Source organism: Pectinophora gossypiella, chromosome 2 (assembly GCF_024362695.1).
Source record: "Pectinophora gossypiella chromosome 2, ilPecGoss1.1, whole genome shotgun sequence".
In the NCBI taxonomy this organism is placed as follows: domain Eukaryota; kingdom Metazoa; phylum Arthropoda; class Insecta; order Lepidoptera; family Gelechiidae; genus Pectinophora; species Pectinophora gossypiella.
In genome coordinates, this window is record NC_065405.1 from 4,334,456 (window position 1) to 4,350,415 (window position 15,960).

The 15,960-nt window shown below is 37.7% G+C and overlaps 1 long non-coding RNA gene across 1 annotated transcript in view; it reads left to right on the plus strand.

Moving 5' to 3' along the window:
- The window catches only part of LOC126372773 (uncharacterized), a 147,675-nt gene that overhangs the window by 96,886 nt on the left and 34,829 nt on the right, over positions 1-15,960 (plus strand). The gene's annotated exons all lie outside the window — the stretch shown is intronic.

Below are 15,960 nucleotides of genomic sequence, written 5' to 3' on the forward strand. Positions count from 1 at the left end.
CTCCCAGACGATGTATTTAACGTATGTGGGTATATGAAAGTCCAAATATTTCGGACAATTACTCCCGAAGACCACGTAACCCAAACACTATTAACGTTCAATAGCCGAATGACTCACAAAGCTGTCAATCGTAATGAAAAGCCGAAATATTGATCAACCCCTGGGGCATTGACCGATGATTGCCTTCGTTCAATGCAAGCGTTGAATTTTGAAACCTTTTGAAACGAATATGTGAATGATTGTTCTGAATTTGGGCCACAATAATAAATGTGTGCATCGTATAAATAGTCTATATATACCATATCTATACTTATCATTCAAACAAAAAAAAGAAGAGAAGAGAAGAAAAGAGAAGAGAAGTGTGTCAGAAGTGTGTCCGGATCGAAGCAAATGGAATTCTATAGTCTCTGCTTACCCCGGTGGGAAATAGGCGTGAGTTCATGTATGTGTGTATGAATGTATCATTCAAATAATCGGCCTCTGTGGTCCAGTGCTTTGAGCATTGGGCTCACGATCCTCAGGTCCCGGGTTCAAATTCCGGTGGGAACACATCACGAAAATCACTTTGTGATCCCTAGTTTGGTTATAGGACATTACAGACTGATCACCTGATTGTCCGAAAGAAAGATGATCTCGGTTACTACTTATTGATGTACGTTAGTCGTTACATGAGCCATGTGGCCTTTGGCGGCCCAATAGTAACCCTGACACCAGGGCTGGTGGGGTTGGTAATCCTCCTCACAACCACGATACAAGAAGATTCAAACAAAGTCGTCTGGACACTGCACTCGGAATTAGTGGAAACACGTAGTGCAACTGGAAGAAACCTCTGTAAGTGATAAGGTTACCTGTACTGTCTGTTTTATCTGTAGGTTCTTTTTGTCTGTTTTGTACTAATAAATAAACACGCTGAAGAAAAGTGACACACACGTCTCATTCAACGTAATATTACTACGTATAGAGCGGACAATCTCCGCCCCGCCCCAATTCGTATCGTCGCCGATCTAGATTTACCTCACCCCCTCGCTGGGTCTCACTTTAGTCTAAATGGCCGTAGACCGTTAGGGAGTAGGGACTCGCACGCCGACTGCCAAGTAATGAATTCTAAAAAAGCTTCCCTACAAAAAATTTCTCTGGTAACTTTAGTGAGAGATTTCATAATAGAAGAAAACTCTTATTTAGAATATCAAACATAAACATAATCATAATTAAAGCACATAATAACGGGTTCTTACCGCGTTTAAATGGGGATATGAGACTCCCGAAATCATATCCCCATTTAAACGCGGTAAGAACCCGTTATTATGTGCTTTAATTATGATAATAACCGCGTAAACTTAAAACAATGTATAAACATAATCATCAAACTTGTGTTCCCGAAGGGTTAGGCAGACATATAGTAATATCACTTACTTACTCCTCGCGAGCTATATTTAAGTCCCATGTAATAGGGTTGTGTGCAATTAGAACATACCTCGTCATCATTCTAATTCTTTTCATCTCAAATGTTTTCACTTAGGGCCCTTCAAGCGTTCAATGTACGTAAGGTACAAACCAAATAGTACTCCTTCGTAGGTCAAGTCAACATTTGACTTTACAGGCGTGTGGGGTAGTCCATTGTCAAGAAAATTGCATTCTGAAGACCCCTCGCAAACTCCCCTCTAACTTAACCTTACGTATAGCGACTTGTGACAGTAGGTATGTTTTACAGGGGTAAATAATAGATACTAACATAAGCATCTACCTAGTAGCAAACTACACAGTGTGTAATAGTGGGGAGAAGCCTTCGGCAGCTGGAATGTTGTCGGCTTGGTGTCGTTTCATTCTCCTACTCGTCAGAGACTGGAACCAGGTTAATGTTTAGGAATGTGACATTAAATACTGAACACATCTCTGCAAAAAATTTGTGTAGAGAACAAGCTGATCAGCCTATCAAAGGCATCCGTTTGGATACTGTAACCGACGGCTTGAAGTGTTTTAGCTACCTCGCGGCACCGTGTTTAATTGAGCTTGCAAAAAGATATACATATGAGTTTCGATTAGCTTCCTTTATTTATGTTGAGGAGCACAGTTTTTTTTTTTTTTTGACGTGACTTATTGTAGATTTGCCGCAGATGGCATTAACTACTTGGCCGGAGAATCAGGAGCTCAGTGGCACAGCGGTAAACGCGCTCGGTCTGCGATTGTTGAAGTTAAGCAACTTTCGCATAGGATGGGTGACCACAAAAAAAAGGTTTCATCTCGAGCTCCTCCGTGCTTCGTAAGGCACGTTAAGCCGTTGATCACGGCCGCATTAGCAGTCGTTAATAACTATCAATCCGCACTGGGCCCGCGTGATGGTTTAAGGGCCGATCTCCCTATCCATCCATAGGGAAGGCCCGTGCCCCAGCAGTGGGGACGTTTATGGGCTGATGATGTTGTTGATGATTTATGTTGCCAACATTCACTTAAAAAAATGCAATAATGATTGTCATGAATCGTCTGACACAAACGTATGAGGTCTAGCATTTCTAGTAGGCCATAATTGAAGCAAGAAGTTCATAGTGTAAGTGGTTTACCCACAGCAATATATATTTTGGAGCGCAACCGTAAATATACAAACAGGAATAATTGGGGTAACTAACCGTGCGTACCGTACTTGATGTCTAATCATCGGAAACCTTCGAAAGTTCTACTAGTAACGTACAAAACCTCTTAAAGCTTTTCAGAAGAGGTTTTTTTTAATGATTTGTAATATGCATTACTGAAAAACTATTTTATTTCATAACAGACAAGTTTAAAAAATCAACTAAATATTTTAATATAATTTTATTAACGCAATCTAAACGCAGCATCGTACTTTTTGGCTACTGCAAAATATTTTTAAATCTATTCTAAGTATACCTACTTATTTTTTACTTTAAAGAATTCTTATTAAACAACTAAGTCAAATGAGATACTTTTTATGAAAAGTCAATAGCGGTGTGACGTCATCAATAAAAAAAGTCAAACTACGTAAGTACTTATTGTTACATCATTAATAATTAAAATTCGAAAATAAAAGAAAAAAGACATTGTTTTTTGATCATTTTAAACTGTCCTCTATTTCGGGATGAGCATCAATATTTTTGCATTTCATGATTTATCTTTGACCCAGCCAAATACCCCATTTTTATCAATAAACAGTAAGTAACTTATTATGTAATATACAGGTTCTAATCTAATCTAATCTATCCTACAAGATCCCACTGCTGGGCAAAGGCCTCCCCTTCCTCTTTCCATTTTTCGCGGTCCTGTGCGTATTCCGGCCAGTCCCTCCGGCATGCGTCCAAGTCGTCACGCCATCTCTTTCGAATTTACAGGTTAATTTAAATAAATCCCTTATGCGCCGCGACCCGCTCTTACGATATTATAAAGTCATATTCTGTGCTTAAAACATATATTTTAAAAAAATATAAAGGCCAAGTACCTGAATCCGCCATTAATATTTATTGGGTACCGATACAACTTTTATTGATACGCATATAAACGGAATAACTCAAGAGCGGTCTTTTGGAAAAACGGGCATAATTTTGCCGCCAAAAATATGCAAACGGAAATAAATATAAAATGGATTCAGAAATACAATTTTCTACACATTGAACTCAGGAGTAGCGATCAAAGGGCTTTATATCTGGATTTTGTTTGACAGGAACACAGATTGGTATACAATAGACATCGGAAAAAAGTACAGCTGTGAATATAATATTTGCACATTGAAAATCGCTACTCAGAACTAGCGTTTAGGCATTTTTAACGTTGCCTTGAAATACACAATCGAATCGGAGATTAATAATGGATAAAAATAGTAATATAATCGTACCTTATAAGACGTAACATTTTTAGAATGAGCAGGATAGTGATATGTTACATTGCCTAGTGCGAAAGAGATGAGAGATATGTCCCCCTTAATTAAGAATGTCAATGCAAAAAAATAACAAGAGTAGATAAGGTATCACACTGGAAAAAATAATGAAATTCGGTTATTGATTAATAAATAGCGTACTTCAATAAATACTGGAATTTTTAGTATTAAATTAGTACCTATTACTAGTATTTATTGTTAAATAAATGGTTTGTTACTCGTAAATCTCCTCCAACCCACATTGGAGCAACGTGATGGAGTATGCTCCATACCCCCATCGGTTGATTGAGGGGAGGCTTGTGGCCAGCAGTGGGACGTATATAGGCTGTTTATGTATGTATATTTTTAACTTATTTCATCAACCAATACATTTTAATAATTTAAGACATTTTTGTGTTAACTCGAATCGGAACAGTGTCTATTGATGGTGATCTGTGGATAGATACGATTTGTAGGAAACAAAATTGATTTTGCGGCACTGACTTGTGGCAAAGACAGTGGCTTACGTCCCGACGGTATGGCTACTTTGAATACGAGATATTACAACGATTTCCGTATTTCTTGAACGTGAAATAATGTTTTGATGACACGTAGAGCGAGGAAAGGCAAGTTTTTAAATATAAAATTGTTTTTATTGAATCCCATTTTATGTAAGAGCAGCAATAAATCCTAAACGTTTAATTAAAATTAAACATTATCGGTCATGTTATAGATAACATGTGTGTACGTCTATAATGTATGTACGTCTTCTAAGACGTACATAATTCGCGCATTAAGACAACTCGCAACCACTTCTGGAGGTCTAAAAGACCCATTATTCATTTAAAAAATCAAATATTGCAATTTGACATTTGCGCATAGAAAAGTAAGTTCGCAATTTCAACAAAATGTCAATTAGCAATATTGCGTTTTTGATGAATTTTAAATAAAATCATTCTAAAATGATGAAAAATCAGTCTCATTTTCGGCGTTTTACCACTTTTGTTGATGAATTCTCACTGTAGTATCTCCATACACAAATTCGTTTTGACATTTCGCAAAAACGTTTTGACGTTTCGTTAAAAGTATCGCATTTGACTAAGTTGTCATGTACCGCCGAGTAATATAATTATGCTTACATCAATGCTTCGAATAGTCATTCACATTGGCAAATTGAAACAATAACAAACACTTGGGATGTCCATTGGCAAAACGCTGGCCAAATGTGATGTTATCTAATATTAGAGGCGTTTGTCAGCCAAATTTTACTACCGTCAACACAGCCCGCCTAATTTTGTTACGTGGTACAAAACAAAGTATAAAGCTTCTATGCTGGACTGGAAGCTAATAAAAAATATTATAGAACACGTTCCGATAAACCGTGGTAGTTCGGAGAACGCTTGATTTACCTGTTCGTGCGTCACCCAACAGGGTCCACACAATATCAACGTCGTGGTTCACGCCGCGACTTGTGCTGAGTGAGGCCCTTTTTTGCCTTTTTTGCCGCCACCTTATGATCATTTCGACAAACATCCGTCTTGCTTTTTTGTAATTGTTTTAGTGGAAATTTGATATGATGTTGTTGTTTTTTTCTGGTGTGTGGCGCCGTTTTATAATAAACTATTTCTATTCTATTCTATTCTATTCTACATTGTTGCTTAACGGGTTTGAATCCCGACTCGGACTCAAACCACTGAATTCCTCTGTATGAGTTCGAATTCTTCTTTAGATCATAGATAATTTATATCAGGTGGTTTTCAGGATTTGTGTTTAGTTAATACGGTGGTCAAAATATGGTGCTAGGCAATAGCCTCGTACCCTATTACATGAGACTTAAATATAGCTAGCGAGTTGAGGCTGTGAAAGTAAGTACAATTCATTCAAAAATGGTTGCAATTTGTCTTCTATTTACTTTACATAAGGAATTGCGGGGGTTAGTAAAGTAAGATATGATGTATAGATCGGTAATAAAAAAACAATTCTCACTTTTCAAAAAAAAAATTGGTAAGTATAACATCGTTTTCCAAATAGTTCATTTAATATCGTCAGGCATATTTTCATTATGCAAATTATACACTTGCCAAACTTTCATCTTGCAACTTGGTTCCATCTTGCATCTTGTACAATAGGCAATCATATTAATTACTTATGCAAATATTGCTTTGTAGAAAGGAAACTAAAGAAGGCTGCTTGATAGTAGAAATTATGGTAAAAGTTTTAAAGAATTTGAATCTGACCCACGCCTGCCATTCGCGCGATACACTCATTTCGCTCACTCATCTCGTGAGCTGTTGTTATTAGCATCTAACCCAAGCTCATTCATTCATTCATTTTGATATACTAGCATTCCCACCGCGACTCCATTTTGACACGGTAAATGTTTCCACTGGTTATTCTTGCTAATGTCATACCAGCGTAATCAAAAAAACAATTTGGGAAACGTTGTTTGGGTAATGAAAAACGTATATAAAGTTTCTCGCTAGTTCCTCTAAAATACACCTTACGCTATAGTAGTCGTGTTAAGTAAATGTTTTGTTACACGAGTTGATTCAATGCACTATTTTGTCTGCATACCTACTACTACTATAGATTTCAACTTCAACTTTATGGTTTATTGCAACCCGTCGTCGTATAGTAGACAACCATTACTGCCAGAGTCAAGTATAGAAAAGACACTTGTCCATAGATAATGTCTGATTACTATAGATTTTAACACGCTTGGTATGATAAGTGGCTTTATTTTTTTTTATCGCTCTTAGGTCAGACAAGGCAGAGGTTCGTAGGAAATAAACAGTGCATAAATTCTAAAGCACAATTGTTACGAAAATATTCAATGTATTCATAAAATTCAATTTCCTGGGAAGTTAGCTCATATTAACGCTGCGAAACTTCCCAACTTCAGGTGACGGTATTCCCACACTACAAAGTACAACTATGAACTATGAATATAACATCATTCAAGAATTAATTGGATGCGTCAATTTTTATTATTCACCGAATTACTAAAAAAGTTACTCAAAAAGTAATTTTAAAAAGTCAAATCACTCTTAAAATCTGTCAAATAAAAAGAGTTAGAAATTGTATTTTGTTGACTTCAATATTAGATTCTAAATTCTGATGTGAGCTCAAATAGAAAGCCGGTCGAATGAAGAATTAAGCTTCTAACATTGTATTGAGCAAAATATTATTGCTTACTTTTTGTTTGACACATCTTGTAGTTTCTTTAATTATTATTATTTTAAATTACTTTTTATTAATCATCGGTATGACAACCGCATCCATCAACAGACTTGTGCACAGTTATATTACACCATCCAAGGCGTTAACATCCTCACTGGACAAGTTTCTAGTGCGTTATTTAACGAAGTTAGTTTATTAGTAGACCGTAATATTGTACAGTTTATTTGTATAGTTACTGTACTATTAAAATTGCATGCTTTTTTGTATCCTATGAGCATAGCATTGCGGCACGATGGGTGGTGAAGATGGTATTTCGACGTGCCGGCAGAGTAGAGGAATTGGTGATAAACGATGACAAAATAACTTATAAACTTCAGCAGGAACATATATAGTTTATTAATAACACTTGACAAACAATTCCAGAATTAGAGAGCATGGCGAGAGTCCAATCTTTATGTTGTTCTGATGAAGGTCGGGGATACAATGACTCAGTGTGAAATGAAAGGAAATGCGGAATGGAATGAGAATTTCGTAATTTAAAATGATTGACGGTCAGAACGAAAGGCCAGTATGTGCAGAGTTTGTACTCTGCTACAGTAGCAGCTACTCTGTGTGGAGAAAAAAGCAGGACTTATTCGGTCCATCTCGGGTCGCTTCTCTCATAAGACGCCCAGAGCCGAAGACCGAAGTAGACCAAAAGCTAAATTATATCAGGCGGTCTATAAAGTTTGATTTATCGGTAATATTGGACTTTCCAGGCTACATTCCCCAAAAAAACTGTAGATGGCGCTGTACAGGGGGGTTAAAATGGCCACATCGCAGCAATTCATCTAAGAAAGCAATGTTGCAATTTAACATTTGCGCATATAAAAGTAAGTGCGCAATGCAAACAAATGTCAAATAGCAATATTGCTTTCTGAGATGAATTGCTTCGATGTGGCTATTTTAACCCCCCAGTTTTGTTTTCGTTTATCCTTCAATTTTATCGATAACAGACAATTGCAACTTTTATTTTTGTTTTTGGATATAAATGATTTCTTGGCCCTTGTTATTACACTCAGGCACAACACATCTTCCACCCATTATTATTCTGAACAAATTAAAGAGAAGAAATATGGTTAGCAACATAATTCTATACGTACCTGATCCAAATACCAATATGGCCAGAGGCAGACCATTACATTATATTTTTATTATGTACTTTCCCTAAGCAATGAGAAAGTAGCTAATTATCACGTTAAATCTGAACAGCGCCATCTATATTATTTTTGGAGAATGTAGCCTGGAAAGTCCTTCATTGAGCGATATGCATTATCAGCCGTCTCCATTTGCCCGGCCAAGTACGTTGTAAAGTTTAAAGGCAAACAGTTGGTTGCCGTACAGATTCACGGTGAAATGAACACGTTTTTTACCTATCTGCTAAAATAAACCGATTGCTATGCAAGAAAAATGTAAGTTCCAACGAAAAATATTCATAAATTTTAAACTCAGCAACGACATAGCACCGACAATTTCTTGCTAGAAAGATCGAGTTTGCTGCAAAAAATATTCGATTTCACTTAGCGATAGCGTCCAATTTTCGTAGATCTTTGCTGACGAGATATTCCCTAGCGGTGACGGGTCAGAGGAAATAGGTCCAGATCAGCCGGAGAGATTTTCTTGGAAAAATATGAAGATGAAACTTGGCTCGCGTCTGGCCTTGTTTCGTTTTTGTTGAGCCTACGAGGAAATTGTGGAGACAGCGTCGTTTCGCGTACATAACTTCGGTTCACACACTTCTATGACCAGAGTCCTTACACATACACACACATAAACAGCCTATATACGTCCCACTGCTGGGCACAGGCCTCTCCTCAATCAACCGGAGGAGGTATGGAGCATACTCCACCACGCTGCTCAAATGCGGGTTGGTGGAGGTGTTTTTACAGTTAATAGCCGGGACCAACTGCTTAACGTGCCCTCCGAAGCACGGAATCATCTTACTTTTTCCGACAATCAGGTGATTCAAGCCTGAAAAGTCCTTGCCAAACAAAGGACAGTCTCACAAAGTGATTTCGACAATGTCTCCATCGGGAATCGAACCCGGACCTCCAGATCGTGAGCCTAACGCTCTAACCACTAGACCACGGAGGCTGTTTGTCGGTGTGGACCAGAGTCCTTAGCGCTACCCATTTGTCCCCGCTACCAAGTAATACCTGGTTACTACCTGGTAACAGCCTCTGTGGTCTAGTTGTTAGAGCGTTCGGGTCACGATCTGGAGGTCTGGATTCGGTTCCCGATGGGGACATTGTCGAAATCACTTTGTGAGACTTGAATCACCAGATAGTACGAAAAAGAGGAATTTTACTTCGGAAGGCACGCTAGGTCGTTGGTCCTGTGCTACTGGCCCAAATACCTCCACCAACCTGCATATCAAAAAATGAGTTCGCTCCAAGGAGGCCATTTTTAACAGTAACGATATTGATCTAAATACGATAATATAGAAGATTTTCAAGAAGCAATATTGCAATTTGACATTCCCGCACATAAAAGTAAGAGTGCGATGCAAACAAATGTCAAATAGCAATATTGCTTTTTTAGAAGAATTGCTCGGATGTGGCCTTTAGAACCCGCCTGTACGTTCAATCTTTAAAAGAAAATACTTTTATTTATTTTTATAATCCTGCTGAAGTTACATAGGCCCATAGCGTTATTTCAAAGGCATATGGTGTTTTTGTTTCCGATGGATATGATTTATCGTGATGATGATGTAAAGTAGATGAAAGGATTTGTTTTTGCAACATTATCCGCACAAGGACGGATTCGGAGTTTAGCCTTGCAAGATCGGTAGGAAGGTTCAAATTAGTAAAAGAAATTGTTTTTCGTTATTACGATACAATACAAAATACTTTACCTCCCCTCAATCAACCACAGGGGGAAGGGGGAGTATTTATTGAATATAAACACATTATAAGAAACCAGTACAGATCGACAACAAAAGCTCAATCTTTATTGTTTCAATTGTGTGGGTTGTGAGGTGAATTACCAACCTCATCAACCCTGGTGTCAGGGTTATTATTGAGCCGCTAAATTCCCTTCACGTGGCTCATATGCGATTACTTACTTACATCAATAAGTAATAACCGAGACCAATGGCTGAACGTGCCTTCCGAAGCGCGGATCATCTTACTTTCGGACAGTCAGGTGATCAGCCTGTAAAGTCGTAACCAAACTAGGGATCACAAAGTGATTTTTGTGATATGTGCCCACCGGGATTCAAACCCGGGACCTCCGGATCGTGGGCTTAATGCTCAACTACTGGACCACAGAGGCCGTTATATAAGTAATACCTATATTAAATTTTGCACATTTATCAAACGGCGGGAAATGTATAAAAGAGATGAGAAATCAAGCTGACTTACTGATTCTATTTTGATCTGCTTTTTCTGCAGTCGCTTCTGTAAAAATTGGACCTGTCAAATCTTCAGGTTGGGTAAGCAGACCCGGTGAAAAACTGAATAACGCTAGGGAGATGATGATGACGATTATTTTGTACTGTACTGTATGTTAAGTTTTTTTTTTTTTTCTAAGAATAACAAAGACTAAAAATTAAACCTAGGGAAATCCGGACTGAGTTGCTACTAGTTTTGCATATAAGATGCATAATTTGCACACATTTATAAAATAATCTCGTAGCACTGTTACGAGTTGGCTACGCCGTAGCAAAACGATAGCTACGTATGAAAACCTAAACACCACTTCACTGGTTTTTTCAAATACTCTAAAGCGTTTCGAAAAATTTAATATCCAATGTTTTATTTATACTAAAACCTCTTACAGCCCTAAGGTATTTGCTGGAGTGGTTCACACCCCCAAGCGATCAGAATCAGCAGTCGTTCAAGAGCTCTCGAGAGCTGTTACTACCCCTAAAGTTTTACAAGGAGTTGCCGGATTGTCCCCTTGCAGTTTTTTTGGGGTGTTTAACGTGATTTGTTTTGAAATGTGGACGTTTTAATATAACAGTTTTTTTTTTTTTCAATTTAGTAGACTCACTTTGTGAGGCTGTCCTTTGGTTGGTAAAGGGCATTGCTGGATTCACCTGATTGTCCGACAAGTAAGATGATTCCGTGCTTCGGAAGGCACGTTAAGCCATTGGTCCCGGCTATTAGCCATAAACACCTCCATCAGTGCGCAGTGGAGCAGCGTGGTGGAGTTGCTCCATACCCCTTTCGGTTGATTGAGAGGAGGCACAGCCCATCAATGGGACGTAAGTAGGCTGTTTGTGTAAATGTAATAGTACTTACGGTGATGGTTACTTTGTATTTGTTTTTAAGGATACTTTTCTAACGGGAGTAAAGAAAAAAATATAATTATAACTCGTCCGCGTAATAGGTCTAACGTACACAATTTAGTTGTACAAAATACATTATTAAAAGTCGCTGTGGTCCTGTGGTACGATCACGAGTACTAACATGTATTCAATTTAAAACCATGTCACATTAACTTTTTTGAATAATTAAACCGTAGGTCTCATTAAACGTCAAATATGATAGTGCGACAGGGTTCTAAAGTGGATACATGATATTGCTCATGACTGTACACCGGCTTGGTTCTCAAACGGGGAACGCCGGTTCGAACCACCATTGCACCGATGAGTTATTTATCTTAAGTGCAGTTTTCACAAACACAATAGTTGGCTCGAATATTATAGACAGCGATACGGCTCACCGCCTATCACGTCGGTATAACAGAAAACTCGATATAAGGTGTGTGTACTTAGTTCATATTGAGATGGATGTGACTACCAAAATTGGAATATAGTCGTGAGCCTATATATGTATGTTATTTTATGTTAAAATTTTTGATTTACTACTACCGTAGATAAAATGCGGCGAAAACTTGGCTTCAATAAAATCGTAGCAAATTAAGAAAGTATGCATCGTCTTATTACGTATATTAGCGCGTGGTGCTTCGTAACCCGGTCGGGTTATACTGCGACTCGGATTGACCGGGAGTACTTGTTTTAGTGTATTTTAAACTAAAATTATTATTTTGGTGGATTTTACTGCGTAAATTAAAATGTTTATACTATGATTGCCGTAATCGTGGCCAATTATTGGACAGCAAAAATTTAGTTTCGATCGCCATCGACTCGCAAAGAAGAAGAAGACTATGATAACATGCACAATGTCATTACTTATTAGAAATATGATATTTCATTCTTCTTTTTTCGCTTTAAGCTTTAATTTTTTAAAATTTTACCACGCCCTTCCCCATGTTGCCAGTTCGGCGCCTAATCGCGCACTGAGATAAAGTACTGTCAACGTCGCTATATTAACAGTAACTTTGCGTCCCACTTTTTGAGCGCTGATGTACAAACTACGGTAGTAGTAAATCTATGGTTAAAATACATATTCCGAATCCATACGATTGAATACGAAAAAAACAAATAAATGAAATTGTTTTTCCGTTGAAAATAATAACACAAACAAACAGTTATAACCAATAACCCATAAAAGGCATATATCGTAACCTGTTTACGACCGAGGTCGTTACCAGATTAATGGTTAACGGCTTGTTTAATGTAGGGTGGATAGTGGCCCGGATTCCTGCAGAGACATCCTTATTTTATTTTAAGTTATACCTGTCATTTTCTTATCCGCCGAAAAGGAAAGGGACGGATGATTGACAACTGTTAATTTAAAAATGAATGAAAAACTCGAGCGAATAAAATAGGCATCTCGTTCATATATAACTCGTTTGACGTGTGCTGTCAATTTAATTATGTCGGGTTATTCACCAATATAAAATTTTGGAAGGGTGTTTTAAAATTCTGCCTAAAATTGACGTGTATTCCACAAATTTTATGCCTGTCGATTAACATAAAATTCCACTTGATATCAATTCAGAATCATGGTCTGGATCATCCCTCTCAGTATTTGTTACGATGTCACTAACACCCTATCTACTTGTGTGTACTTGTACAGGGTGTAAGTGACATCGTTACTAAATACTGAGGGGGGCTGGTTCAGCTCATTATTCTGAGTTAATATCAGGTGGAATTTCTTTCGAAAAATTCATGTATTTCTTTTCTGTATTTTTTAAAATTATTTTCAATTTTATACTTTTCTAACTCAGAATAATGAGCCAAATCACCCCTTCCGTAACACAATAATAATTTTAAAAAATCTTGCGTGTAATTGGCAAGCATTGTAATATATATCAATTTCATTACTTAATAACGATTGTAAAATTGTATATACGAATAATATTGCTGTATGTTAATTTGTTTGTAAACTCTTTATTGCTTTAAATACAAAGGAAACCCCTCTGCGTTGGAAGAAATGTATGTGTACCTAAATAAATAAATAGATAGTATCAAATCAGAGGCTCAAACGTGTAGTAGGAAAACATTGTGACAAAGTGTAGCCGCGTGTGTTCCCAAGTTTAATTAGCCAGTCCCCACCAGACACAACACACGGGTTTAAGGGACAGCCTTATATTCAAAATAAACCTTAAGTACTTCAAAAATGCCTTCTTTTTATTTAAGTATCCTTATTGGGGGGTGCCTTTGTCCAGCAGTGGGACATTAATTAGGCTAAAAAAAAAATGTACTCGGAATGCCTCACAAAGGCTGTTTTTATTTAAACATCTAAAAATTAGGAGTCAGAATAGTAATATAGGTATCTTGGAGGCCTTTTTATCAGAACCTACGAGCAGAGAATCATATTTGATTTATGCCTTCATTCAGAACAGCATTACATCTTAGGCTGTTGTGGGTGGGGGCATGAATTAAATATGATTTTTTATCAGTTTTAGTCAGTCTTGATCGATGGGGCTGGCATTACAAATTTTGTTAAAAGCCCTTAAGTAATTAGAAGACCAAAAAAAAAAGAAAAAAAAAACAAAATTGATAGTTATCCTGAGATTGTGTGACGACGCTCGTTCTCATTCCCACATAAGCACCCTCAGGCCTGTTGTCTTAAATTTTGTACGGGGTAAGAGCCCTCAGCGGTCCCAACCTTGGTGCGTAGGTATATGTGGAACGCATCATAGATAAAGCGTCAAGATAATAAGGTAGTTCCCAACTAGTCAAATCAGTTACTTTTCACTAAACGTCAAAACACGAAATTACTATGGACTTTGTATGAAAAAGCAACCTGTGACGTCAGAGAAACACGTGACAAAATGTCGCAATTCTTCTTCTATCGTGTGGGTTGTAAGGTAGATTACCAACCCCATCAACGGTGTCAAGGTTATTATTGAGCCGCCATACGCCCCTGACATGACTCATGTAACGACTACGTACTTACATCAGTAAGTAGTAACCAGGACCAACGGCTTAACGTGCCTTCCGAAACACGGATCATCTTACTTTTGGACAATCAGGTGATCAGCCTGTAATGTCCTACCCAAAATTAGGGATCACAAAGTGATTTTTGTGATATGTCCCCACCGGGATTCGAACCCGGGACCTCCGGATCGTGAGCACAACGCTCAACCATTGGACCACGGAGGCCGTAATGTCGCACTTATTATTATTATTTTTTTCATGAATAAATTAAATAGAGAGAAGTAAACGTTTCTGTCACTTTTAGATCTGTATTTATTTTGTACTTAATCAGAATTTCATAATTTATCTTTGACCTCGGAAACTACCCAATTCTAAATACGAGGCGAAACCTGGGCGAAATATCTCGTCTTCTGGTCCTTCGTACGTGGTGATAATGTGTTATTATTCTAATATCTACATCTATGTACTTACACAAATAAAATAAAGTGATAAAGTTTGTTGGTTTGAAAATTCAGTGACCAATTTAAAGGTACATTATTCCTGAGTGCTATAGCTTGCATCCAAGTGGACGGAGTCGCGGGCGGACAGCTAGTGGAAGTTATAAGAACGTCGCCTTAAGTCGACAGCGGTGTCGAACACGCGGCGTCGAACTTTCATTATTTGCTCACAACCGCTTCCAGTCTGCAGAGTTGCGGATTTGTTTATGTTTTAATGATTATTTGCTGTAAGTATCATTATATTTTTGTCTCCTCATTTCCATCGCGTTCAAACTTCTCTCGTGAACTGGTGGTGGAAACCGACTGTAAGATTGTGTCAATTTTAATACAAAAACCGACTAATTCAAGGGCGCTGGGTTAATCAGTGATCCGGCCAAGTCAGAGCTACCAGAGGCAAACCTACAATTGATATACAAGTACCGTAGATAAAACTCGTTATACAAAAACACACGCTCGTTAAGCTGTTGGTCCCGGTTACTACTTACTGATGTAAGTAGTCGTTAGGTACATGAGCCACGTCAGGGGCCTTTGGTGGCTCATTAGTAACCCGGACACCAAGGTTGATGGGGTTGGTAATCCACCTCACAACCCACATGATAGAAGATACAAAAACACGACGAAAACTTGACGCCAACGTAACGCAACGGTATAAAAATCGTCAAAAATTACGTAGGTATAGTCGCCGTCTTAACATCTATTGCGGGTTGTGATCCGTAACACAGTCGGGTTATACAAATACACATATACACAACATGAAAAGCCCAAAAATTTAATTTTCGATGAAATTGACCGTGGTATATATACAGTTGTGCTTGTCGTTTAGTCCAAGGTACAAGAAATCAGCTCTATTCCGGTGTCGGTAAGGTTTGCAGAATGATATAGAATATTTTAGTTGTATACAACAAGTATTAAATAAAATTAGTATTGTTCACAGAGTTATAAAATTCTCAAAATGTTTGAAAGAAAGAAATGTTGATTATATAGGGACACGACAGTAACAAAGATAAAACAAAACACGTAATAAAAACAACTTACATACAATAGACAGTAAACATGAAGGCAAATTGTAATTGAGTGTATGGGCTGGTCCATACACTCAAATCTCAGCTAACAGTAATGATTTTTGACCTTTGACCTTTATAAAAGGT